Genomic DNA, 26,599 nt, shown 5'->3' with positions numbered 1-26,599 from the left:
CCCACATGATTTAAATTGGACAGCAGGGGCTGGAGGGAGGATGCATAATCAAATTATCAGAAAGCATCTTTTGTAAAAAAAAAATGTTTATTCATTTTGAGAGAGAGAGCATGGGCAGGGGAGGGGGAGAGAGAGAGAGAAAGAGAGAGAGAGAAGGAAGGAAAGAAAGAAAAGAAAGGAAGAAAATGAAGAAAATATATCCCAAGCAAGCTCTGTGCTGTCAACACAGACCCCAATGCCCATGAACCACGAGATCATGACTTGAGCCACAATCAAGAGTTGGATGCTTAATCAACTAAGCCACCCAGCTTCTCCAGAAAACACCTTTATTAAAAGTATGAAATAGAGTACCTTTATGTGAAAGGTAGTCAGCAAAATGACTGAATCATATGATATAATTATACTTGAGTATAAACCATGAAGCTTGAGTAATAGTTTCAATTGTATTACACTGAGACCTCCTGAAAATTAAGTCAAAAAGACTATTTCATTCTATTTGTTAATGCTTCTCTTAAAAATTAAGAATGTATTTTTGTTTATAGTTAAGTATAAATATATATTTATAGTTAAAGTACATAGTTAAATATAGTTAAATATATTTGACTATTGTTCTATACTCTCCCTGTATACTGTATTTTTCCTCTATATTTGATATATTTTCCAGATATATTTTTATGGGCTTCAGCATTCCATCAGTTTTTTTAAAAGGAATTTAAATATTTGCTTAGTAATTAGATGAGTCTTTTACAGTCCTTTTAATTTTGTAGATAGCTTTTTTTCTTAATTATCTAAGGTAAGGGGGACAAGATCAACTAAAAAGCACAGTAAAGAAGCTAATTTTATCCAAGCGTGTAGTAGTTTTCCAATCCTTCATTTCACTTTGATATAGTTTAAAAAAGACCACTTGTCTGATTTGAATTTTACTCCTTTTATCCTGGGGAAACATTTAGAGGGAAGAGAATAAAATCTCCAACTGGAAAATCATCCCAAATTGCTTAGACTTACCAGTTCTCTACGAATGAGAAGCAATTTTAAGTTGAGTTTTTCTGCTTGGGTAAAGTGTATACTCCGAAGCATTTTGTGACACAGGATTTGGTATACTTTTTCAGAAGGCTTTGCTAAAAAGAAAGAAAGAAAAGAAAGTATGAGTGCCTGACATGTTAGCAAGGGTTTGTTTGGGATCTTAACTTGCCTGGGGTTAACCAGTGTTGTAGGTCCAAAGTAGCTCAGTTTAAATGTCACATATAATGACAAGTAGGAAAATTGGGACGTTATTTGCATGTGAATGGGGATAAAGGTGACTGGATGTTGATTCATTGCGTGATGAATGTTTGCCCTTGGTGAAATGTTTTACCTTCCGTGAAATTATAAACAATATTTCTTATTGACTGTAAAATGTAGACACCAAGCCCAGAAGTCCTTGCTCCTGAAATGCTACTCCTATTAGAAAACTGAGGAGACAAGGAGACTTGGAATTCTGCCCTTTTGAAATTAGGACTTCCCTTAATGTGTCTTTATTTGGGAGGGACGAGGGAGGAATAGGGTACTATATTCCAAGAAGCATTAGAGATGAGTGGACAGAGACATTTTACTAGCATTCCTTAGAAAATATTTTTGAAGTCTTCAGAATAAATTAGATTTATTCTTATTTTGTTATTAGTGTTTGTTGATCTAAGACGCTTTTTTATTTATAAAGTTAATGCTTTCGTGGAAATAAACACAACCTCAACTATGAGACTGAAGGAGCAATTTTTTTCTAGACAGTGTCAGTATCTCGTCAAGACTTAGAGAGTCTTAGAACTTGGTCAGAACAATAAATATGTTTCTTCATTTTTTTTGTAGAAACGTTATCAAATACATCCACCGATTTTTTTTCAAAACCGGTATGCTTCCTAATCCTTTCATTCGACTAGATCATAGTTAAAGCATGATTTTATGGTGTGATTATAAACCCTCGGATGTGCACGTATTTGTACGTGGACCATGTATCTGAACTCAGGAATTCTCCCAATCACCAAAGAGAAATGGGGTTCATAGAAGGCCCTTGATTTGCCCTTGGTCCAATCATAAATTAGGATCAGAGTCAGAATCAGCAAGCAGCCCTGAAGTTTGAGCTTGTTACTGAAGCGTGCTGGGTGTAGTTTGATCTGTAGAGAAACGGAGATCAGGCTGCTCACACGGGTTTCTGTACTCTGTGAAGAGAGACAACAAAACCGAACATCAGAGACCACATGGGAAGCCCCCTTCATCGGGCATGGAACACCAGTGTCCCGGGACTTTAAGAAGGCGATGCCACAGTCAGAGGCTCTGTGGGCTACCCCTCCCCGCCACCCTGCCCCACAGGATGCCTGGATGATTTGAAGAAATGCCACCGGCGGCTGAAGGCGAGTGCGAGGAGAAGCACTCATCTCCCCCTTGGGACTCACAGGGCCTGACCTCTGTCTTTTAAGAAATTGAGCAAAGGCCGGCTCCCCTGGGCTATCCAAGGTCAGCATTTCAGTCAGCACCACCTGTGGAAGCTGGTTCAGAAATTGTTTGCAAAGAAGCGCTCTCCAGGTTCCTTCCTCTAAGTTCATCCAGTCTGCTTCTAAAACAAAAGGAATATTGTCCCTTCTTCTGCTTGAGGCGATGACGCTGACCCCCCAGGTCAGAATCCTAGAATTTTCCTATAGCTGAATACATTTATAAATTTACTGCAGCTTAAACGTGCAGACCGTCTGGAGAAAGAGAGCCGGTGACACTGAACTCCGATGTAGTAGGTGTCCTCTTGTTCCCGTGTGCCGGTGTTTCGTCTCAAAGGGCTTTCCATAGTTTGGCACAGCAAAGGCCTTAGGCACAGATGGGCTTAAGCGGAGAAGCAGGCCAGGGATAAGGGCATAAGGATTAGTGCGGCCTGTGGCAAACTGAACTTTGTGTTTTATTCGGGAACGGGTGATGGGCTCTGGCTGAATGTTGCGTGAGAAATACAGATCCAGGGCTGTCAGCTCTTAAGACTTGACTCATAATAAACTAAAACTAAATCTTTATATGAAACCATTAAAACTTAAGTAGCAGTCTGAGCTTAATAAAATACGTGAACAGGCCAGAACTGACCCTTGGGTCATCAGGTTGCAGCACAATAGGATCATTATCAATGGCAAGCCCTGTGCCAAGTGTTCTGTGTATGTGAGCTTTTTTAACCTTCGGCACAAGCTTGTGAGATAGGTATTGGTACCCTGTTTTACTAAAAGGATACTGGAGTTCAGTGTAGTTAAGTAACTTGCATAGGATTCGCAGCGATGACGTAGGAAGAAAAGGAACCCACGCTCAGACTTTGAGTTCCAAATATTTATTGAGCCCGTGATGGTTTCCAGGGACTTGCTAGGCTCTAGGGATCCAATAGGGAATGAAACAAATGCAGAAGGCATCTAGTCTATGTAAGTTAAAACATGGGAGATGAGGGCAAGGGTAAGATGCTTTTGGAGTCCACAAGAAGAGAAGGCTTTCAGGGGGTTACATGATCTGGGACCTGAGGGATGAGTAGGAGTTGGCCAAATGAAAGGGGTATTGATGGGAGTTGTGGTTAGGAATACGGAGCAGGAATCCCAGAGGTGAGGGAGGACAGACAACCTAGGAAGTGATAGATGTTTGCTGTAACTGAAGATGGAACTCAGCATAGAGATGGGGAAGGACAAAAAGAGATAAAACTAGAGAGATGATTCAAGGGACGCAGTTTTGTATCTTTCCAGCTTTATTGAGGTTTGAAGGGCAAATAAAAGTGGTATATATTTAGGGGGTACAATGTGATTTTTAAAGGTGTAAAACATGGTTTAATATATGTATACATTGTAAAATGATCATCATAATCAAGCTAATTAATACATCTATCACCTTGCAGAGTGACCCTTTGTATGCATGTGTGTATGTGATGAGAACACTTAATATCTACTCTCAGAAAATTTCAAATCTACAATACGGTATTATTCACTTTAATTATTCTGCTATATATTAGATACAAGAATGTATTCATCTTATAACTAAAAGTTTGTATCCTTTGGCCAACATTTCCCCATCCCCCGCCCCCCCGCCTCCACCACCCATACCTACCCTTGGCAGGCACTGTTTTCTTTGGTTCTGTGAGTGACTTTTTTAGATTGCACATGTAAGTGAGATCATACAGCATTTATCTCTCTGTGCCTGGCTTATCTCCCTTAACATAATGTCCTCCAGGTTTATCCAGGTTGTTGCAAATAGGATTCCCTTCTTTTTCATAGCTGAATATTCCCCTCTCTCTCTCTCTCTCTCTCTCTCTCTCTCTCTCTCTCTCTCTGTGTGTGTGTGTGTATGTGTGTATCATTTGTTAATTACAGACATTTAGGTTGTCTTTTTATCTTGGCTGTTGTCAACTGTGCTTCAATGAACATAGGGGATACAGGTGCCCCTTCAAGATACTGATTCATTTCCTTTGAATATATACCTGGAAGTGGGATTGCTGGGTCATATAGTAGTTCTATTTTTAAGGTTTTGAGAACCTCCATACTGTTTTTCATAATGGCTGTACCAGTTTATATTCCTACCAGCAGGACACAAGGATTCCCTTTTCTCCATATCCTTGTTGATGTTTGTTCTCTCGTGTCTTTTTGGTAGTAGCCATTCTAGCAGATGTGAGGTGTGATATGAACCGTAGTTTTGATTTGCATTTCCTTCATGATTAGTGATGTCAAGCACTTTTTCATATACTGGTGGACCATTTGTATGTTTTCTTTGGAAAAATGCTTATTCTAGTCCTTTGCCCATTTTTTAAATTGGGTTGTTTGAGGGGTGCCTGGATGGGCTCAGTTGGTTGAAAATCAGACTTTTGGTTTTGGCTCAGGTCATGATCTCACGGTTCATGAGTTTAAGCCCCACGTAGGGTCCCTCTCTCTGCCCCTCCCTGCGCTTGTGCTCTCTCTCTCATAATAAACATGTAAAAAAAATTCATTGGGTTATTATTTTTTTTTTACTATTGAGTTGTGTGAATTCCTTATATGTTTTGAATATTAACCCCCTTTCAAATATTTGGTTTGCAAATATTTTCTCCCACTCGGTAGGTTGCCTTTTCATTTTGTTGTTTCCTTTGCTGTGAAGAAGCTTTTCAGTTTGATATAGTCCCACTTGTTTGTTTTTGCTTTTGTTTCCTGAGCTTTTGATACCGTACCCCAAAAATCATTTCTGAGACCAATGACAAAGAAATTTTTCCCTGTGTTTTCTTCCAGGAGTTTTGGTTTCAGGTCTTATATTTAAGTCTTTAATCGCTTTCGAGTTCATTTTGCACACAAAGTTTTAAACGGGAACGACTTGATAATTTGAGTGTTAGTGTGATCACTCTGGCAACAACATGGAGAGAGCAAATTTAGAAGGTCACTGATTATGGAGGTGATAATAGAAGGAAGGAGACCTTTAGGAAGCTAATTGGAGCAATCCAGGAGAGGGGAAAGTGCCTTAAAACGGGGTAGTGACATGAAAATGTCATTGGATGATGCAGGAAACATTGAACGGGTAGAATAAACCCAAAACGGTGACTAAGTAGAGTCAGGGAGTGAGAGAGAGAGGATAATCAAAGCGAGGTTAAGATTTTGCTAATTGTGTACATGGTGAAACCATTCAGAATTTGCAAAGAACTGGCTTTGAGGGGGGTTGCAGATTAAGCAACCTGATTTAGATGGATTGAGTCCAAGTATGGTGTTCCAGTGGGATATGCAAGTGGAAATTCCCAGAAGTCAGTCAGTGATATTGATCTGACACTCTGGGGGCCACTCTGGGCTAGGCATATAGACTATAAGTGTGTCAAATGGGATGGAAAGTATTGAAGAAGGCATGTATTGAGAAGAAGCATAATCCCTCTGAGAAACTAGTTCCAGACATTGTGATTCACTGAAGACAGCTCTCATCAGGGTTCCTGGAACCCTGGCAGGATGTCACTCTGAGCAGGTGGAATATCACTGCCATCAAGTTGAATTCATCTCCCAGGAGGAAATTTAAGTGAAAGTGTATCCTTGGAGCTTATCTTAGATGTAATACTCTGTAATTGAGGTGACAGAGACTGTTCCTTTCACCCAAACCCAGAGTTCTGTAGGAACTCTTCAAGAGATTTAAGTCAGTTGATGAAGGTTATGTGACAGAATTTGAACACATATTCCTGGAGCTTGATGTTACCACATCATCAGCTAGTTAGCTCTATTCTGGTTAGTAGGGGAGACTTCTGTGTCTGAGGCCAGCTTTCTAACTGTCTTGGAGAAGTAGATTGTGGAGAACATTGCTACAATCCCCAGACCACTGCCAAGAAAGATCAAAACCTCTGGCAGACCAGGACGTACCCCACCATCATCCCCCTTCCAGTTGATGTACAAGACCTACGAACCATTCCTCTGCTAGAAGTATTCAACTCTGGAAGAGATGTAAGCAACAGTTTCAAGTCTGGATCTACAAAGCTGGAGATAATTTCTTAAATATCTCTGTTTATGCAGCACAAATGGGCTTGTATTGTTCCCTTTTTGGTGCCTCCGCAAGTCAGCTAGAGAATAGAGAAGGTAACTAGAAGTAATTGGTCTGGAACTTTTGGAACGGCAAATCAATCAAAAATTTAGTAACGTATTTAAGTACCAGTTAAAAGTTCTTGACCAATGACACTTCGCCATATACATTTAATGACTATAAAAACTTGATAGGAAACATTACTTTTCTTCCATATGAACATTCCATTAAGCTTTAGCTGTTTGAAATGGTGAAACCCATTGCCCTGCAAGATAGAATTGATCGTGGTAGCATATTCACACAAGAGGATGTTTTTTTAGATTACCTCTGTTGGATTCTGATTAGCAATGTTTATGTTCCATTTAATGTTTCCCATATGCTGGTTACTATTTGAAAGTTTGGTCTGTGCATTTATCCTCATCACCAGCTGTGGAAGTCGACCCTGTGCAGCAGCTTCAGACCCAATGTCTGGATATTCTGGCATCCTGACCACCAGAACTGTTGATTTTAGTCTCATTTCATTGTTCTCGGAATGCGGGTTTGGATGACCGATTTGTGAGTATAATCACAAACTTCAAATGTCCTTCCTCTTTATGATGGGACCATTTTGTCCCAGGCTTAGCTGACTTAAAATTTGAAGAATCTTGGCATTTTCCATAGCTGTAAAGATGAAGCTGAATATTCTCAAAAAAAAATGCACATGAGATAAATTAGATGGTGGCTTTTTAAAAGTAACTTTAGTTTTGTAAAAGTGATGCATATACGATGAATGAAAGGAAAGTCAACTAATCAAAGTACAAAAAGTAGGAAAAAAGTCCCCTGAAATTTTACCACCTGGGCAAGAACATAGTTCAGTGTTCATCCTTCCCAGATTTGTTCATCCTTCCCAGATTTCTCCAAGTCTTTTAAATGACATTGGTAATTAGTAAGACTAGAGGTGTCTTATTAATCTATCAGTGTCTTGACTGACAGTGAGTATATAATTTATCATCCACACATGGATACTTCTGTGAGTGAATAATTAGGCGAGGACAACAAGTATGTACCTGGACTGTCCTCGGCACCTGGGACTGGGATTACCTAAGTCTTAGACCCATTGCCGTGTACAAATTTGTTATTTCATTATAATTTATTGGACATTTATTCTATGCCAGGCATGAGTCGATAAAGTAAATAAAACACAGACTCTGCTCCTCTGGCCTCACAGTCCAACAGCAGTTAAATGCCATGCAGTGGGGACTGTGGCGGAAAGATGGCTCTCGTATTATGGGAAAATAAATGGCCAGTCCATGAAGGCTCAGAGTGAGCAGTAGAAAGGCTGACGCGAGTTTCAAAGGGTTGATGGGGTTAGCCTGGCAGAGAAGAGAGCAGAGGACATTCCCACTAAAAAGGGATGATACATACAAAGACTATGAAAAGGGAACAAAGCATATGGGATATTGGGAACTTGCAAAAGGCTCAGGAGGATGAGAACTTTCGGGGGGAAAGTCATCAGACTTGACTTTAGAATGCTGGCTCAAGATGCTACTCGTGAGGAAGAATGGGATGTATCTGAGGCAATTTGGAGCCTGAATCAACAGTGTTTGGGGCAGTGGAGAGGAGAGTTTCCTGAAGCCCAACTCGGGCACTGGCCTGGACTGCGGGAACATTCGCAGAGACACGTAACGCCGAAGAGGGAGCTGGTTTGGGAGGGAAGGAAGCAGGTGATGGATATGTTTGTGTAGTTCGAGGCTCCAGTAGGGCATCCAGGTGGAGATGTCTGTCCGTGTGACTTTGGTTGGAACTCAGTAGAGAGCTCTAGGCTGGGGAGAGAAATTGAGGAATTGGTGGTTTATAGGCAGTATTTGAAGCCATGGGAATTTGAGGCCAGTTTGATTTTTATTACTTATCATGAATTTCTATTAACTCTGGTTCAAGGTTATTGAATTTGTAATAGAGTAGAATAAATGGGAGCTTAAGTGATGACATTTTGAAATTCATTCATCCCCACCCATTTTCATGAAAGAAACATTTGTCTGGGAGATATAAAATACCGCCATTCAGAATTTATTGTCCAAAGGAATTGGCAAAGAGACTTTCCGCCAAAAATCAGATTTAGAAAAGTCAACCTTCTTTCTCTTTTATAATAAAGAGAGTAATTAAAGCTCTCTGGTTAAAATTCCAAATAATTACAGTCGAGCCTGTATCAGTCGTGGGGACTGGGAGCCTTTTGGATCCTTGAAATCCACAAACAGTCGTGATGTATTGCAGCCACAACTTTGTCTCTTGCTAATCTTGAGCATTTCTCCTCTGAGAGTTGCTTGGCTTTTGAGATTTCAACATACACATGAAGAATACAAATATGAGGGAGAATAATCGAAGAATAGGGGAGCTAGGAGAAACCTGAGAGATTCTTGATTCAGCTATGTCAGTGTTTTCGAAGAGGAAGCTGAAGACAGGTCACAGGGCTCCAGGGTCTAGCAGGGGTCAAAGTGCAGTAGCTCAACCATTTCTAGCACCCCCGTGGCAATGAAGGAGCGATCCCTTCAGTATTCAATAAAAACAATTTTGATTTTACTCTTTGCCATTTAGAAGCATTGCTATCTCAAACTACTGATAAATAAAAGCGTGTGATAACTACATCTTAATTGCCCAACATGTAGGAACAGAAAGTAAATAGAGACAAAGGAGCTTTCTTTATTCAGTTGCTTTGTATCTTTCTTGTAAATTGCAAATAGACAAAGTGTGTTATCTCTCTGGCTGCATGTCCTTTAATTGCACTAAAAGCCATTTGGTTTCATCATAAAGTCCAAGTATTGCCTCTGATTTAATAAGGCTTATTACTGTCTTATAAATATACCATTTTATAAGCATTTGGTAACCATTGGCATTCTCCTCTGAATCTAGCAAAACACACAGATAAGAAAGGACAGCGAAGCAGAGAAACTGATGTTTTCTGTTATTTTCTCCCACTAATTTTCTCACTGGGTGAGAGGGGTCTAGGCATTGGAGACACTGTGGTGTAGTGGAAATAGAGAAGGCAGACGCTGTTCAGCCTGTGGCCCTCAGTGGCCTCTTGTGGCTCCCATCCCGATTCACTCTTTCACATATGGGAGTGTTGGGCCAGATTGTTTTTATGGCTCTTTGCAACTCTAACAGTCTATTATCCAACAGTCAAGGCATACATTTTCATTTTCCCACAATTTTCAACTCCCACTTTTCCTCATCTAACATGTTGCTGAATCTTGTCACTTTATTGGGTCAACACTATTTATTATTTATGTCCTTGGTGCCAGCCAATGTCTTAGATGCCCCCCTTTTTTTTTTTTTGCTTGCCATCTCTTACATTCACTAGACCTGCCTCCTCTGAGAGCTGAGAACACCCAAATCTGTGACTTCCATTTCCTTGCCTCTTAGAGATTAAACACGCCTTCCAAGTTCACAGATGCCCGTCCTTAAATACACACTCTACCATATTCCTTTCCGCAGAGTATACCTTCGGAGTAGTCCAAGGTACTGATGTTTTATTGTCTCAGCTTAAAATTAGAAAATGAGAAGCAACTTGGACAAATTATGAAACCTCTTTAAAATCCACATATTTCCAGAAACATCCAATTTTGATCTAAATAGGAAATAAAGTAGCAGTCAGAAATAAATACTCCTAGATGTAGTTAAGTTGACTTGCTTCATACTCAGAAATTCAAATAAGAATAATATGCAAAGCTTGCTTGCATTGCTTTTTAAAAATCCCATTTCATTTGGTTGTTTCATTTACAAAATGGCAGCCAGAGACGTTTAGGACAGTGGAAATGTATGTCTCCACTGCACATATTACAAATATAAAGTGTACATGTGAAGACGTCACGCATCCATATGCATGTTATCTATTGCTCTGTCGAGCAGTCCTCTTAATTACGCTTTATATATGCTTTGTGCAGCCAGGCATTGATCTTTCAAGTACTGTTGTCTGGTTCAGAGACTTGTAATTAGGCAGAAAGATCTGGTAAAATGGATTCTGTGGAATTATTCAAATGTTCTGTGTGTATGAAATTGTTCAGCTAGAATTATTTATCTGGAAAAAGGCGCTTTTACATTTGCACCGAGCCTATTTCAAAATTTCGATTCCTCTCCATTATTTACCGATAGCTCATGCATTTCTTGGACAGTTGCAAATTGCAGGGCTTTTCTGTTTTGATATGAAACTGCTTTGTGCTTTCCTGTGGGCTTGTTAATTGGTGAGCTCTTTATCCAGGAGATCAAGAATCAGGGGCTTCTTTATTAACCCATTGTGAGCTCTGAAATATTCCCCAGGGGTGTGGAGAAGAGGAGTTGCCGTTGAGACTTCATGCTCTTCCTGTTCTTTTACGACACTGATCACAGCCTGGAAGATACAGTCGAGAATGACAAGGAGAATTTAATAAACAGCTTAGAATAGAATCTCCTGATACTGAGGGTTCTGTAACGAGCCTTTTTATCTCCCCCCCTCCACCGCCCTTTTTTGGTTAGCATTTGTGATTCCTTTGACTTATGGCAACTTTCTCCTGCAGGATGAAACAATCCTGATAAGGATTTAAAAATATATATAATTGAATTTTGCGTTGCAGCCTGAAAACCATGAAAGGAACAATGTTTGTTTTTCCGGAAGGCATTGTCCTGCTCCGTAGGTGGTGATGTGAAAATTCTTTGAATTTTCTCCCTTGAAAATAGACCGGGAGATTCCTTGTTCCTCGCTCACGCACAAACACACCATCATCACGCGCTTTCCCATAAATGTATGAATTTACCTTCTGAGTGGCCTGAGAAATTATCTCTGTACAAAGAGCTCCCTGGGGATTGATAAGGTTTGGAACTGGGGGAGAGAGTGAAAGAAGCCCGACACAGTTTGAGTGACTCTTAGGGAGTTAAATTCTCCATCGCTACATGGTTTGTTTGTTTATTTATATTTTATTTGTTTGTTTGTTTGTTTGTTTGTTTTTGCCAAAACACATGACTCCCCTTTCTAGGACACTGCTATTGCTCTATGTTTGCATTGTAAGGTACGGTTTTTCTTCCTTCTGATTAGCCTCTGCTTTTTTCTCCTGCTGCTGGCCGCCATCCTGATATAAGTGCATATGAGTAAGCAGTAAGCTCCAGCTCGCAGGGGGGGATTTTTTTTCTTCATGACTCTTAACGGCTTTTTACCTCGGAGTGATTTTGTCTGGGTGGCTTGACTAGTTTTTTTCTTAAGCACACACACACACACACACACACACGCACACACGCACGCTTGTTGCTAGTTTGCCATCCATCCTCCCACCCAACTCACTAGAATCTTCTTGGTCAGCCTGGAAATTGGTGCCAGTCACATGGGGGTCCTTTAGATTGACAAGAAGGACAAGCCCAAGCGATGAGGACCATGAGAACCCACGCATGCATTACATACCTGTTCAGTCATCATCCTAAAGGCACCCAGCGACTACTTTCACGTGCTGAAATCCCCATTCCCTCTGTATTTTCCTTGCCCTTCCTATGTTTCCTTCCAAAGAGGACGTTGGTGAATGTTTCATTTCTCATATAAATGGCCCGTGAAGAAAGGGTAAAAATACACACGTTGTGTGTCACGTAGGCTTGTTGGGGCACGAAAATTTTTCTGTTGACCAAAGTATTTGTAGAGTGAACAAGGCACTCTGAGGTGCACACAAATAGACTTCATACGTAAGTATGAAAAGAGCACTTGGCTAATTGTTAAGCAGCCTGCGTGATGGGAGTGATGTTGTGCTAACTAGCTGTGTGACTAGGCAAGTCATTTCACCTTGCTGGGCCTCATTTTTGTCATATGTAGTCTCTTTCAAACTGCCACATGCAATTATTTTTATATAAAATGTCCCTTATGAAACAATAAGGAAGCATACCTATCCACTTTGTCCCAATTCTCTTATAAGACCTTCAAGCTTCTCAAAACTTGAATAATACTAAATGAACAGAAAAACATATTTCTAAACAAGACATTCAAAGTGACTCTATTAATCGGAATTTGTGTAACAAAATCAACTCTTGCCATGCATAATTATAACCAGCACGAAAATGCAAGAGAACATTTATGTAATTTATTAAATACAATAGCTCCTTAATTCTCTAGCTTACCATGCCATGTACACAGAAGAGGTTGCAAACTCTCCCCACATCACACATCCAATTACTTACTTGTCATTGTACTTTTCTAGTACAAAGCTGTGCTAATGATCAAAAAAAAAATGTGTTGATCATACTGTACAATGAATGTGACATTTAAAATCACATAAGTGCAAGACTCTCTTATAGGTTTTCAGAAAAAGTGAACTTCAAGCTAAAAAGCATTAAATAAGACAAAGACAAAACACTTTATAACATGAGAAGCCATATTCTACGGGAGTTATAACAATTATCAATATCTATGCACCAAAAAACACAGAATCCGTCTATGAAACAGAAGCCAGTAGAACAGAATACAATGCCAGGATAACCCAATTACGTATAGAAATCCAATAGAAAGTAAAAGTAGTATCTTAAACCATGGAGATGAGAGGTCTTCCTATAATAAAAGGTGTGGAGACAACTGAATAGCCATTTTGAAAAAGGTAAGATTAGATCTTTTCCTCAGACCACGTACAAAAATATACTCGAAAGGCCTCAGAGCTCTAAAAGTGAAAAAAATAGGGGCCCCTGGGTGGCGCAGTCAGTTAAGCATCTGCCTTCAGTTCCGGTCATGGTCTCACGGTTCATGAGTTCAAGCCCCACGTTGGGCTCTCTGCTGTCTGCACAGAACCTGCTTCAGAATCTGTGTCCCCCACCCCACCTCTCCCCCACTTACACACTGCTCTCTCTCTCTCTTTCAAAAATTAAATAAAATAAAAGTGGAAAAATAAAAGTATATGTATACCAGAAGAAAACATGACCGAATCCCTTTAAAACTCGGGTATAGGGAAAGGTTTTTGAGCAATGATTATAAAAATTCGAATGCAACAAAACAAAAGATAAATTTGGCGGCATAAAAAATAAAAGCTTTTCAGGTCAAAAAGCAAACAAAACACTCAAAGAGGGAAACACTGTAAACAAAGAAGTTAAAAGACAAGTGGCCATGGGGAGAAAATATTTTCAGCTTTTATCACAGATAAAATTAGTAAACAACTTTTAAAAATTAAGGTGGAATGAATACAAATCCTATAGAAAAACTGGCAAATGACACAAACAATTCACAAAAAGAGAACATCTGAAAAAATGCTCAAGTTCAGTCATAATAAGACATATAAATAAATGGAAACAACACTGGTAATATTTCTCATCCACCAGACTGGCAAATTTAAGAACTTGATAATTTGTTCTTTGGGCAAGGCTGTATGGAAACACATGCTCTCATACATTGCTTATTGAAATAGAAAATGGTACAATTTTTGCAGAGGAGGATTTGGTAATATGTGTGTTTGCTTTTTGACCTGGCAATCCCACTTCTAAGAATTTACCCTGAAGATAGACTTCTAACAATACAAAAATATATACAATACAAAAAAAAATCGAAGCATTTGTTGTGATTGCAAAATATTGGGAACTCAAGTGTCCAAACATAGAGATTGGTTGCATGAACTAGAATATATACACACACTGCACCATTATGCAGAGGTAAAGAAAAAAATAGAGAAAACCTCCATAATGGAATGATTTCCAGGGTATATACTTAAATGAAAAAAGCTGTGCACAAAATATATTAATAGACTTCTTATGTATGAAAGAAGGGAAAATTAGCATACATACTTCTGCTTATGTTTACTAAGAGCTGCATAGGAGGAATAAACCAGAAAACAATAAAGTTGTTTATCTATGAGGGGTGAATAGAGAATACGGTGGGAGGGATATGGAAAGGAAGAACACTTCTTTGAGTATATCTTTTTATATATCTTAACTTTTGAAAGCATGTTAACACATTCAAATTCAGAAAATAAAATCAGTAAGAATTGGAAGCAGGTTGAAATAAATGAAGTATTTCATAATGAATATTTTAATGCCACTGAAGAGAGAAGGAAGGAATGATCCATGTACCTTAGAAAAGCAAAATAAGTTCATCAGAGAAAAACCAATATTGTGTGATTTCACTCATAAGTGGAATTTGAGAAACATAACAGGTAACATAGGGGAAGGGAAAGAAAAACAAGATAAAAACAGAGAGGGAGGCAAACTATAAGAGACTCTTAAATACAGAGAACAAACTGAGGGTTGCTGGAGGGGAGTTGGGTGGGGTGGATGGGCTAAATGGGTGATGGGCATTAGGAGGGCACTTACTGGGATGAGCACTGGGTGTCATACGTAAGAGATGAATCACTGGGTTCTACTCCCGAAGCCAAGATTCCACTGTATGTTAACAACATTGAATTTAAATAGACTTTTAAAAAAGAAGCACAGAATTTGGTTTGAAATCCTCCATCTTGGTAAGGGGGGAGTGGCAGGTGCAATCAAATCCTCACCTCTATTTACTAAGTTTGTTTTTGGATTGAGCAAAGCAATTTTCGAGCTATCTTAGATATGTTATTCGTACGAGCAAATAAATGTGTTGATGTTGTTGGGATCTCACTGTGGAACAGACACACAAATATGAAATGGGAGAGGACAAGCCCTCCCATGGGGATACACAAAAGCTGGCCATACTTGGGTGAATTCATGATTGACAAAATATGTAGTTTTTATAGTTATGTGTATATAACTATATTTATAGTTGTATGCAATCGTATCTGTATGTATGTATGTGCACCTATTTCTAAGCTCTGTGTGCTGAACATGTCAAGAAGGAAAAACCTCAGTAGCAATGACCCTTCCTAGTTCCTTATCTGTTTCCCACTTTAAGGAATCAGAGATCCATGAAGAAATGGCCGATTGCAGGACAGGGATGGGTAGAAGGAACTGAATCACAAAAGAAGGAGGTACTAAGAAAAGGTGGGGGGACGCTGCAAGGACTTAGAAACCAGCATGAAGGGGGTTCTCCTGCCAAATGTTAGACAATGTGAGCATCCACATAATTAAGGACAATAATGAATTATAAACTATTAAGCATAATAGGAATTCATGGGTCCTGCCAGTAACCGAAAGGCAAACACAATAATTAATGGGGGAGAAAGGAGGGTCTGCTTCTAGGAGAATGCTGAGGGCTACGTGGTGAATGAGGAGGGCTGGAAGGTGTGTGGGAGCTGGAAAAGCCATGGGTAAAGATTGGGTCAAGCAAGAGTTATCCATTGATGCTAAATTTAGGGAGAAATTTTGATGAGGAGGAAGTGGGTATTTGTATGGGCTTGGTGTCTTCCCACATACTGCTTATTAGTGGTGAGGGGGAAAATCTGTAGAGTGGTATGGTCCAGAAACTGGGCAGTGCCTTGACCAGATGATCAGAATTGACATCACCAATGAGACATTATGTACCATAAGCCGTGATACCGAAGGACACATCACCTAAGCAGTGCTCTAGCCTAGAACGAGAGCGGAATCTAATCACGAGGACAGGCGGGCAAACTTACGTGAGGCATGTTCTATCCCAATAAATAATAAATGAGGGTGTAGGGAACTATATTCTTCAAAAAATGTCAGTTCTGTAAAAGATATTGAAAGTTATTATAAAAGACTCTTTAATGTTCCAGATTAAAGGCTATAGAGACATGGCTGGTAAAGGAAACAATCTGGATGTAGACCAGATCCAGTACTGGAGGGTATAAAAATGGGATAAAAGGCATATTTGAGACAACCGATAAAACTTGGAATACTAATTGTAGATTGGAGAGCAGTATTCATGTAAAACTTACTGAAGTCGGTAACTATACTGTCATCATGTAAGGGAGTATCCCTATTCTTGGATGATGAAAGACTTGATATATGTATCTATTTTAGGGATAAAGAGGTCTGTAACCTTTAAAGAGTTCAGGGGAAAAAAGGAGAGAGAACAAATGATAAATAAGGTAAAGTTTTATAAAAAAAGGTGAATCTGGTCAAAGGGTACATGGCCAATCCTAGTTTTATGTTAATTTTTGCATTTCAGATTTTGAAATTACTTCTAAATTAAAAGTCTTTAGAAATGGGGAGTGCCTGAGTGGCTCAGTCGGTTAAGTGTTTGACTTCGGTTCAGGTCATCATCTCGCAATTCCTGAGTTCGAGCCCCACGTTGCGCTCTCTGCTGTCAGCATGGAACCCGCTTCACATCCTCTGTCCCACTCTCTATCTCTGCCCCTCCCCCAGCCATGCTCTCTCTCTTTCTCAAAATAAACATTTTTTTTTTAATGGGGAAAGATATTTTTCTCCAAAGCATCCAAAGGGGGTTTCCACAGTACTTAAAAGATAGCCTTTGTCACTTTGTTCAAACACATCATATAAACCTTTCAGGCTAGTCCTGCGGCCTCTGGGATCAGTTCAGGGCTCTTCCCAAAAGCCCCTCCAGGGACTCCCCCCACCACCCAGCAGCCCAGGGTCTCAGCCCAGTGATGCTGGGCACATTTAATGTGTTAAACTACAATTATGTTTCTGAGGATGTTAGCAAGATAGCTTGGGATCAGTTTTAATTTTTTTTAATGTTTATTTTTGAGAGAGAGAGAGAGAGAGAGAGAGAGAGAGAGAGAGAGAGCACGTGCAGAAGAGGGGCAGAGAGAGAGGGAGACACAGAATCCGAAGCAGGTTCCAGGCTCAGAGCTGTCAGCACAGAGCCCGATGTGGGGCTGGAACTCTCAAACCGAGAGATTATGACTTGAGCCAAAGTCCGATGCTTGGTTAAGCATCCAAGGCCACCCAGGTTCCCCAGGATGTTTTACTTCATAGCTCTCTCTGTGAACTGTAGAAGGTGTGGGCGGTACTCAGAGCCACCAAAAGCAGTGCCCAAGATGAAAGACCACAGTTTAAACGCGGAATCCTCTCTACTGAGTCTTTCCCACAAAAATGATGGTTGGTGTGGAAACTAGGATAATTGATACTATTGATCTCAAAATGTAGCAAACCTTAGTGAGAAAATGAAGAGAGGGGTCATTAAAAACCTTCACAGTTTTCTGCCCACCTCTGCACTCAGAAATGATTTGCTAATTGAGATGAGAAGATTAGAGAAATTAAAGAGCCAGATTGTTGTCTCCTGCCAATATGGTTTTTTCCACTTTTAAGTCACAATGTGGGTGGAAGAGACCATTTCGTTGAGCACAAGGGATGAAAGTAAGAATGGGGATAAAGGTGAATGAGGGTCATGTTTGTTTTGTGGGGCTTGTTCTCAGTCTTCCTCAGATATGTAATAATGGTGTTAGTAATAGCCAACATTTATTGAGTGCTCTGGGAAGGACATGCTGAAACCTCTTGGGGATCAGCTAATTTGATCATTGTGTTCATTTCTGAGATGAGGAAACAGGCACAGAGATGTAATTTACTCCATTAATGAGTGGGAATTACTCCAGAGCCCAAACTACCAAAGCCAGGTAGACCTTGAGATTAAGGGCATTTATCCAGAATTTAAAAAAATGAGCATAGAAGACACCTTCTCAAAGGCTAGTTTTCATATAGAAAATGTCAAAGAGTATGACTATAACAGAATGGGCTGAAACACCTGTGTTCCTACCAGCTTTAAAAATTAATCTTTAAGTCCAAAGCTTTAAGATTGGCAAGTGACGGCTGATGTGTTGTGAATGGTTAGTAGGTTAATAGGTATTCTTTGGGGAAATGAGTTTCCTAATCAAATAAGATCAGGAGACAGGACATCTTATCAGAACATTAACAAAAATAATAACTTCCGTATTATTGGTCCTAGAAACATGTCTGGGATACTTTTTCCATCCCCTGGTTCTGCGAATTTGTCTACTGTAGATTATTTTGCTGTCAGTAAAGCTTTATCAGTGATCACCTAGGAGATGCCCCCCAAAAGATCATGTGATTAAGAGAAGAGACTAAATACAAAAGCATTTGTATTTGTATCCTTGTATTTTTTTTCACATCAACTCCAGCCTTCTCCACTAGCATAACTTCCTTCCGGAACAGGTGGGAGGGTTTGAATGGTGGAGAGGTGGCTCATGAGAAAGAGAAAGAATTTGAAAGGCGATCAAGAAAAGAAGTAAGCATAATTTTTCCTGTGGTTCCCCTGGAGTGTAAAAGAATGAATGTATTCCACTTAGGAAATTCTGTTAAATTGCTTTTATTAAAAATGAGAGAAATAGCATCTAGAATATCAGTAATAAGCTATAATGAATAGATCTTTGGCAATCCGTCGCAACAGGGTACACATCAATAGCATTAGGGTGTAGGGTGTAGTTCCGTCCCCCAGTGTCAGATTTTCATGGCTTGTGGCAGCTGACCATGGAACCAGGGAACACTATATAGTACCTCTCCTGTAGGTCACGGCTCTGTTGTGCCTGTGGAAAGAAAGCTGCTCTGTGGGGAGGGAGGGGAGATGGCCACGAAGTCCTAATAGGCCATTTCTGTCTTCTCCCTATGATTGTTCTCAATCATTGGGCAATCACGATGCTATTAGGAGCTCCCTGACCGAAGACACTCACGCGCTTAGCTTTGCCATTAACAGCATTGACAGGGAGCTTTGAGGCTACTGAAGAGCTGATGGGTCTTGAGGGCCTTGAATTAGAAATGCGCCTGTCCTTTTAACATGCTGACATGGCCCAGCTCCTCCTGTGGAAGGACTCTCAGGCAAGCATGGGAACCGTACATGTGTGAACATCTGGATCATTTCCTCTCCTGTGTCTCTTTTCATATTCGACAGTATATTACGTGCAAGGGCAGTAAGTCATGACTGCTGTCTGAAATGGTGCTCGTGGGTTTTACTAAAACTGAAGTCCGGCATGCCCTGGAAGACAGGATTTATAGAGTGACTTCCAGCATTCCTCCCTTCTCTAGACCTCTGTCTTCTGGCCACCCTGTCTCTCCACCAGGGTGAACCACTGCCGGGCTGGAGGAGACCTTGCCACGGTTTGCTACCCCTTCTTGGCCTTTTAGGTTTCATGATCTGTAGGAATTGGGGAAATCAGGTCAAGGTTTCTTTGGGACAGCGTTTCGAGACTGATCCCCCAAGTTTTATTTAGGTCACCCTTCCTGTCTGCCAGAGTGCTCAGTGAAGTTAGACACAGACTTATCCCTAATATTCTGGGCTGAGGAGGATATAAATTTCCAGATTGGCTATCAGGGCTCATGTTCTGGATGGCAATAGGCAGTTCTAAGTATAGTCCCTTTAGGAGCAAACTTTGTCAGGATTTCCCCTGGCCCCCCTGCCCGCCCAGCAGAGCCACGAATAACCATGAAAAAAAAAATGGAATCTTAAGATTCCAAATAAGTGTCATCACTAAAACGCATTTGCATTTGTGACTTCACCCTCAGACATTTTATTGAAGAATATAATCTTAAAATATTACAAATGAAAGTGTTGTTTTCTCTTGGAAGAAGTAATGACAAAATCTAGGGGAAAACACACCTTATATTGTGATGGAAGACAATATCTTTTACATTTTTTAAGGCAGGCGTTTCTTTAAAATTCTCAAACATCTGAGAAGTGTGGGGGTATCATGTGATCTTGGCAGAAGTTGTTAGCCATCAAATTATTAATGGCTCTCAGAATAAAGCCCATCTTGCGGAAAATAGACTTGCTGGAAGGAACAGAGCTAAGATTACCCAGGGCGTCCTCATTCGTTAGGAGGACCTTTCTCCGTTCACTTAGCTAAGAAAGCTTGCCTCTCATTTAGGTTCATGGTTTCCCCATTTTCCCTTCATTGGTGTAGATTGGTGAGCGATGTCCCTCCACTCACTTCGTCCCCTTCTTTGCATCTCACATCCTCAGGAGAGTAGGAAGAAACAGCAGCAAAGGGCAGATGACCCACATGAGAGTCTACAGGAAGGAGAGTAGGAGTAACAGATCAGCCACGCTTACTGGTAAGCGGTAGTTCCTCAGCATAATGATCTGAATTAAGTGCAAGATGAAAGAGCTATAGTATTTGATGGACTTACTCTCCTTTCTCAGTTAAACAGCTCAGATGCATCCCATTTGTAACTTATCAAACTTTGGGAACAGATAACAAACGAGGTCATAACTATCTCCTTTCAGAGACAGATGTTCTAGGCGGGCCTCTGGGACCCTCTAGTTCACTTGACAGTTAAGGGCCTCATTCTGACCTTGCAAGCTGGCTCTCCAGTTTATTCTTAAAATGAATGGGGATGCAAAATCTGAGAGACGGAGGGAAGTGGCTTGTTTCCATTTTGATAGGCAAGAAAGTGATTTGAATTCGTGAAGGAATGGAAAGTTACATGCAAACCCGAGCAACCTGGTTGTGCCACAGATTGCGTAATAAATGAAATCCCTCTCAGGAGATTGATCTCTTTCACCTGTTGATGAATGCACATCTGTGTGTCAGGACCCCTCACTCCAGGATCCCTACGATGGGTGGGCATGTCCAGGGTGCAATGGCGTGGGTCAAAGATCACAGATGGAACAGTTCTGGTTAGGGGCCCATTCAGTTGTCTTTGACTGTCCTTGAACTAGAGTCCTTTGATTGTCTAGATTCTCCCCTATTGCTACATCCCTCTGGCATGCATTGAATCATTTTAGTTTGCTGTCAGGTCCCTTCTAAATGGTGTGCATAATTGGGTACATGTCCTACAACAAAGAGAGCCACTTTGACACCTGCCGCTTCAGAGAACAAGTACAAGGGAAGAAGCAAAGATATTGTAACAGACAGATGTATTTATTTTGACAAGTGGGATTTGTTTTTAATTGTTAATATTTCACAGTATACGGTCACTGTCTTGTAGGAGATTTTATAAAAGCAACATCTGATAATATGTCATAACCACATGAGCATACCTTGATGCAATTAGGGATCCGGTCAGGACAGGGGTTGACTTCTGTTTTTAGTGCGAATTATCATGAAGCTAGAGAAACACGAAAATGGGAACGAAGAATATTGTGTTTATGTTAAGCCTTTCATCAGTGATTTGAAAACACGTCACTGTTTCTTCCGCAAGGAAATCCTGAAACCTTAATACAAAAATCTCCAAAGATAAAGGATTCTATAATTGTTCCATTCATCCATTTCTCTGAGTTTTTTTTACACATGGAGTCCATTTTTTTTTTTAAGAAATTTGCATCCTTTGTCTTTTCCTTTGCATCCTTCGCATCTGGAATTTGTCACAGAATATATTTCAAGTTCTAAAAGATGAAGTTGTGAGATTCATCTTCTCTTGTCTCTGTAATGAGTAGGGAAAGCTGAAGGAACGTGGGTAGTGGTCTCCCACCACTTTACTCGACAGTGACAACTTCCCCATTCAGCGTGCATCATCTCTGTTTAAATTTTCTAGTGTGAGTCTCCTCGACAAACTCAAAATGGCCAGAAGAAAGATAGGGAAGGAAAGATTCTGCCCCTCCCCCACTTGCGCCACACTTTCAGCTACTAAAAAATCTGATTTCCCTTTAATTTGTACTCAGCAGTGTCAGCTCTGCTAGAGGAAAGGGCATCCCTGCTGACAGTAATCATTATAACTCCAGGAGACCAGCAGAGATAAATATACTATAAGCCATCTTCTGAGTGGGTCAAACTTGTCCTGATACTTTTGAGGTCCGTGTACTTTGCAGAAAGATTTCCTCCATCATCCTGGTTTCTCACTGATGCCCAGAGATGTGCTTGTGTGTGATCCTTTCGTAGAAAAAGACTCCTCTAGTACACACAGAAATAAGCCAATTGTGTTTATTGAAGGACTCTCTTTGAGTGGACATTTATGCTAATATTCAGCAAACAGGATCTCCATAAATTAAAAATAAATAAAAACACAAATCCAGAAAACATTTAACATCATGTGCAAATTGAATTGGCATTTTGTTCTACTCTCTCGTGACTGAACAGAATATTTGCAGAATTAATTGAAAATCAAATATGTTTGATACGTGTATCACATTGAAAAGCGTGAAGTATCTAGGTTTTTGGTGGGTTCTTTGCCATTAGAAATTCCTAAATCCTACAAAAGGTAAAGCAAATAGCACCAAGCAAGCATCTGCTGGTGAAATTAAATCATGCTGCTTTTCATTGCTGCTTTAAATATTATTGTTTTATATCTCCTTTGTTCTGAGTTTGCCCTACTATAACCTTCATAAAATTTACTTAGGTAGCAATTCCTTTATTGGGTCCCAAGATTGTAGAAAAGTAAGTGGGGGAATCGCTCAACCTTGTTTAACTAGAATGGGCATTTGCACTGTTACTGTGGAATATGGTTCTGGTGATGAATGTCTTCTCCTAAAAGAATGTTTTTATTGTATTTTCCACTGTATTGCCTTTATTGCATTTAAAGATGAAATTTAAGCAACTGAATCTACAAACATAGTTTAATGTAGTTTATACGATTATTCCACGGTGCTTCTTTTGTCATTTCACGTGGATAGGTCTCTTTTGTATATATACCAGTCAGATAAACTCTGTGATGTATCTTATAAATTAATGTTTGGAAAGCATTGGAAGAACATAAGGAAAAGAGAGAAACCTCAAAGTGAAAAATTGTTAGGTTTACATGACGTGATTGTGAGTTGTATTGCCCTCTCTGAATTTTTTTTCTACCTTATAAAAATTTACCATTGACAACGGAGTATTTTGATAATTGGAAGAGAAAAAGAACGATGTTTTGGAAAGAATGGACAACAGACCTGTGAAGATCAGTCCGTCCCCCCGCCCAGTACATACAGAATTCCTACCATGTGCCTTTTCCCCAGTCAACTCCAGGACTCAAGCCTAATATAATTAGAGGGTGATTTCCCACCGCTTTCCGAGTCTGTCCCTTCGACCAGCCGCAGAAGCCATCTCCACAGCTGCGGTCCCTGAGATGTCAACTGACATAGTTTTTGCCAAGACAACCCTTGATGCGATACCATCTTTCAATGAAGGAGCTATCTCTAGTGTGAAAACATTCTTTTGAAAATACAGTAGGATAGTTCGTATGTCTATTTTTCCCCCCTTTTTTCCTATGGAGGTCTTAGAAATGAACAGTTAAACTATGTTCAACCCTCTGGTGTTTTTGCCCTCCCAGGCTGCTTCTTTAAGCAAAGGCTATGAAAGGATTATCATTTTTGCCTGTTTAATATCTAATTATTCTCTGTGAGTGTGTGTTTTTAATTTTTACTTTTGTTACATATGATTCCATAAGTTTGCCTTACTCAGGCTTAACGAGTAGTTGCATAGGATTTGTTGCTACCGGCTCGATGGGATGTGTATGCATCCTTCGAGAAGAGGGCTTTAAATAAAAATGCTTTCTGGAGTCCCCAGATGACTTCCTTGGTAGTCTGCTGCTAAGAAGGACGTATATCCCCATTTCTGCTTTAGTGTTGGCTGTTGAAAGCTCTGGGCCCTTCCTCCTCAGTGCCCCTCAGGCCTCTGACACCCCCTCTCCTGTGCCCCAAGCTGCTTTAGGAAGCCAACGAGGACAAAAGTGCCATTTCCCCTGGTGGCCCTAACCAGCCACATTCTCCCTCTGTGTTTAAGTGGGAATCAGCTTTCTTTTTGTGATCAGATTACCAACGAAGTGATTTGGGAATAACAGATTTTTTTTTTAACTTGATTCAGAATGTCCAATTTAGCAAATACAGTGACGTCCTCCTATTACATAGCTCCCATAGACAAGAAATAAATCCCAAACCAGGAAAAAACCCCGAGGATCCTCAAATAAAGGAGACATTTACCGGGATGCTACTGAGAACTTGTGTTCCATCTCTATGACATCATGAGGGCTTTTAGAGAGAGAGAGAGAGGCCTGCGTCTCAGCTTGTGTTTTCCCACAGTTTATTGTTCCCAGTTTTGCACGTATGAGGCACGAGGTACAGGGCTGTTGTTGTTCATTTAAAGGCCTCACATTTATTTATTTTTATGGTGAGGGGTTGATTAGAGAAAGGATGAAAGGCATTACAAAGTAATTTGCAGGAACTGGTAATAATCACCTCTAACAATTTGCATGGCAATTTGAGATTTTTTACAAAAAAAGGCCTTGTCATAGAATAGGGGAGACTTAGTGGCAAAGGCTAGTTTGGAACATCTTTCCAGAAAAATCTAAAAGGGGCTAAGAAAAAGCTGAGCGAGCAGTTTGGTCTTGTCTGCTTCTTCCGTGTTTTTGGCGTGTGCGCATGCGCACGAGCGTGCGTGTTTTTATTAGGACAAAGCTACTTTCCAGACTATTGTTTCCCACCTCTCTGAGGTTGGAGAGGTGATGAGTCACTTTATGCAGTAAGAATACTATTGGCACATCTTCTGGAATTACTCAAATTTTCCTTGTATCCTTCTCTCTCCCTCTTCTTTTCCACAGAAACTTTAATTATCATAGTGGAAAAAAAAGAGACAAAAGGTAATGATTAAACTGAAAGGTAAGCACTTAATTTTGAGTTCTGCACCACGTGTAGTTTTTCTTTCTTGCAAAAAAAAAAAAAAAAAAGTCCAGGTGATAAAATTAAAGTTTCGACTTACACACGAAGTGATAAAAATATGGTTGCCATAGGCTTTCTTCTTTGGTAGATGGATTTATAATGCTTTTACTATTGCACTATGAAACTATGACGTGGGTGCCTGCGTGGCTCAGTCAGTTGAGCATCTGACTCTTGATTTCGGCTCAGGTCATGATCCCAGGGTCATGGGACTGAGCCCCACATCGGGCTCCACACTGTGTGAAGCCTGCTTAAGATTCTCTCTCTTTGTCACTCTCCTGCTTGTGCTCTCTCTCTCTCTCTAAAATAAAAGAAAGGAAGAGAGAGAGAATGTTTAATTACAAATGGATGTGAACACTTCTTCCCACGGAAAAAAAAATCAATCTTAGAATACATGAAGTATAACGTGAATTTCTGTCTTTGTCCTACCCCAATCTCTCCTTTCAAAAGGAACATTTGTTAAACATGTATGTTCTTGAAAAGCTCTTTCTATGTACATATGCACATACATATATAGATCATAAATGACTTGTATCTTCCTACACGTCATCTGCAATTTGCTTTTCCTGCTTTCAGTATAAAGTATACCTTGGGATATCTGCCCATTTGATACATAAGGTTGTACCACATTATTTTTATGGCTACAGAGTTCATCGTCTTTAACATAATAATTGATATTTAGGGAATTTCCAGGATTTTTTTTGGTCAGCAGATATTCCTGTGTGTGTATCTTTTTAGCACATGTATGAATACAACCCCAGGATAGAGTTCCAGATGTAGAATTTCTGGGTCAAAGTTTAAGCATATTAACCATGTAGATTTCCTGCCAAATTGTCCCCAGAATGGCTGAAACAAGTTGCTTACACCAAGAGCACATGGGGACACAGGCTCCCCGTATCTTCCAGAATACGGTATTATTAATTTTTCCTTAATACTTCCAACAAATGGGGCAACAGGTAGCTTATTGCTTAATTGTTATTTCTCCTCTGATCAGAAAGATTTAGCGTCTTTTCATGTGTCCATCAGACTGTATAAGTGTGAATTGCTTATCTTTTCCCATTTCCGTTCATCTTCTTGTTCATTCCTGCTCTGGTGCCTCGTTTTTAGAAACTACTGGAACTTTATAATGTGTTTGATATCTGGTAGAGCAAGTCCCTTTTTTTTTTTCTTTTTTAGCGTTTTCTCAGCTAATTTTGCACATTGACTCTTCCAGATGGATTTTAGAATCAGCAGGATAAGTTCCATAGAAAATCTATGGGGGATTTTGTTGCAATCTGCACTGAATCTATAAATTAATTTTAGGAGAGTTTATGGGCTTGCAATATTGAGTTTTCCAATCAGGAACATGGTTAACCTCTCCACTTACATGTTTTCATCTGTAGTTTTCTATAAAATGTTACAGCTTATGTACATGTGTTATCTGTCTTATTGCTAGTGTGTTATACTTGTCCCCATTGTGAATGGGACGCTTTCACGTTATATGTTCTAATAATTATTAAAGATCCATAGGAAAGCTATTTGTTTACCTTGTTCTAGACACTTTCACTGATTTCAGCAAATGTTCAATGGATTTTCTTGGATTAAGAACTTATTTTTTAATTACAAAATAACACATGTTGTAGCAACTACATAGTATTTCATGGTGTGGATAATCATGATTTATTTTTACCCAAGATCTATATGTGCATAGTTAAATAAATCAATAGCAAATACCATTAAGGAGCT

General features: G+C 39.8%; 1 protein-coding gene and 1 long non-coding RNA gene across 2 annotated transcripts in view; one reads left to right on the top strand and one right to left on the bottom strand.

The window, feature by feature from the left end:
* The window catches only part of LOC106965852 (sterile alpha motif domain-containing protein 5), a 949,459-nt gene that overhangs the window by 121,543 nt on the left and 801,317 nt on the right, over positions 1–26,599 (top strand). The window lies entirely within an intron of this gene.
* LOC128315763 (uncharacterized) lies at positions 19,791–24,178 on the bottom strand. The gene is made up of 2 exons (XR_008298844.1): positions 24,143–24,178; positions 19,791–20,314 (listed from the first exon to the last, which is right to left on the bottom strand). It is a non-coding gene; the product is annotated as an uncharacterized LOC128315763 (long non-coding RNA).

The sequence above is a fragment of the Acinonyx jubatus genome, chromosome B2, assembly GCF_027475565.1.
Source record: "Acinonyx jubatus isolate Ajub_Pintada_27869175 chromosome B2, VMU_Ajub_asm_v1.0, whole genome shotgun sequence".
Lineage (NCBI taxonomy): Eukaryota > Metazoa > Chordata > Mammalia > Carnivora > Felidae > Acinonyx > Acinonyx jubatus.
The sequence above is the reverse complement of the archived record's forward strand: the minus strand, read 5'-3'. Positions and strand labels throughout refer to the sequence as shown.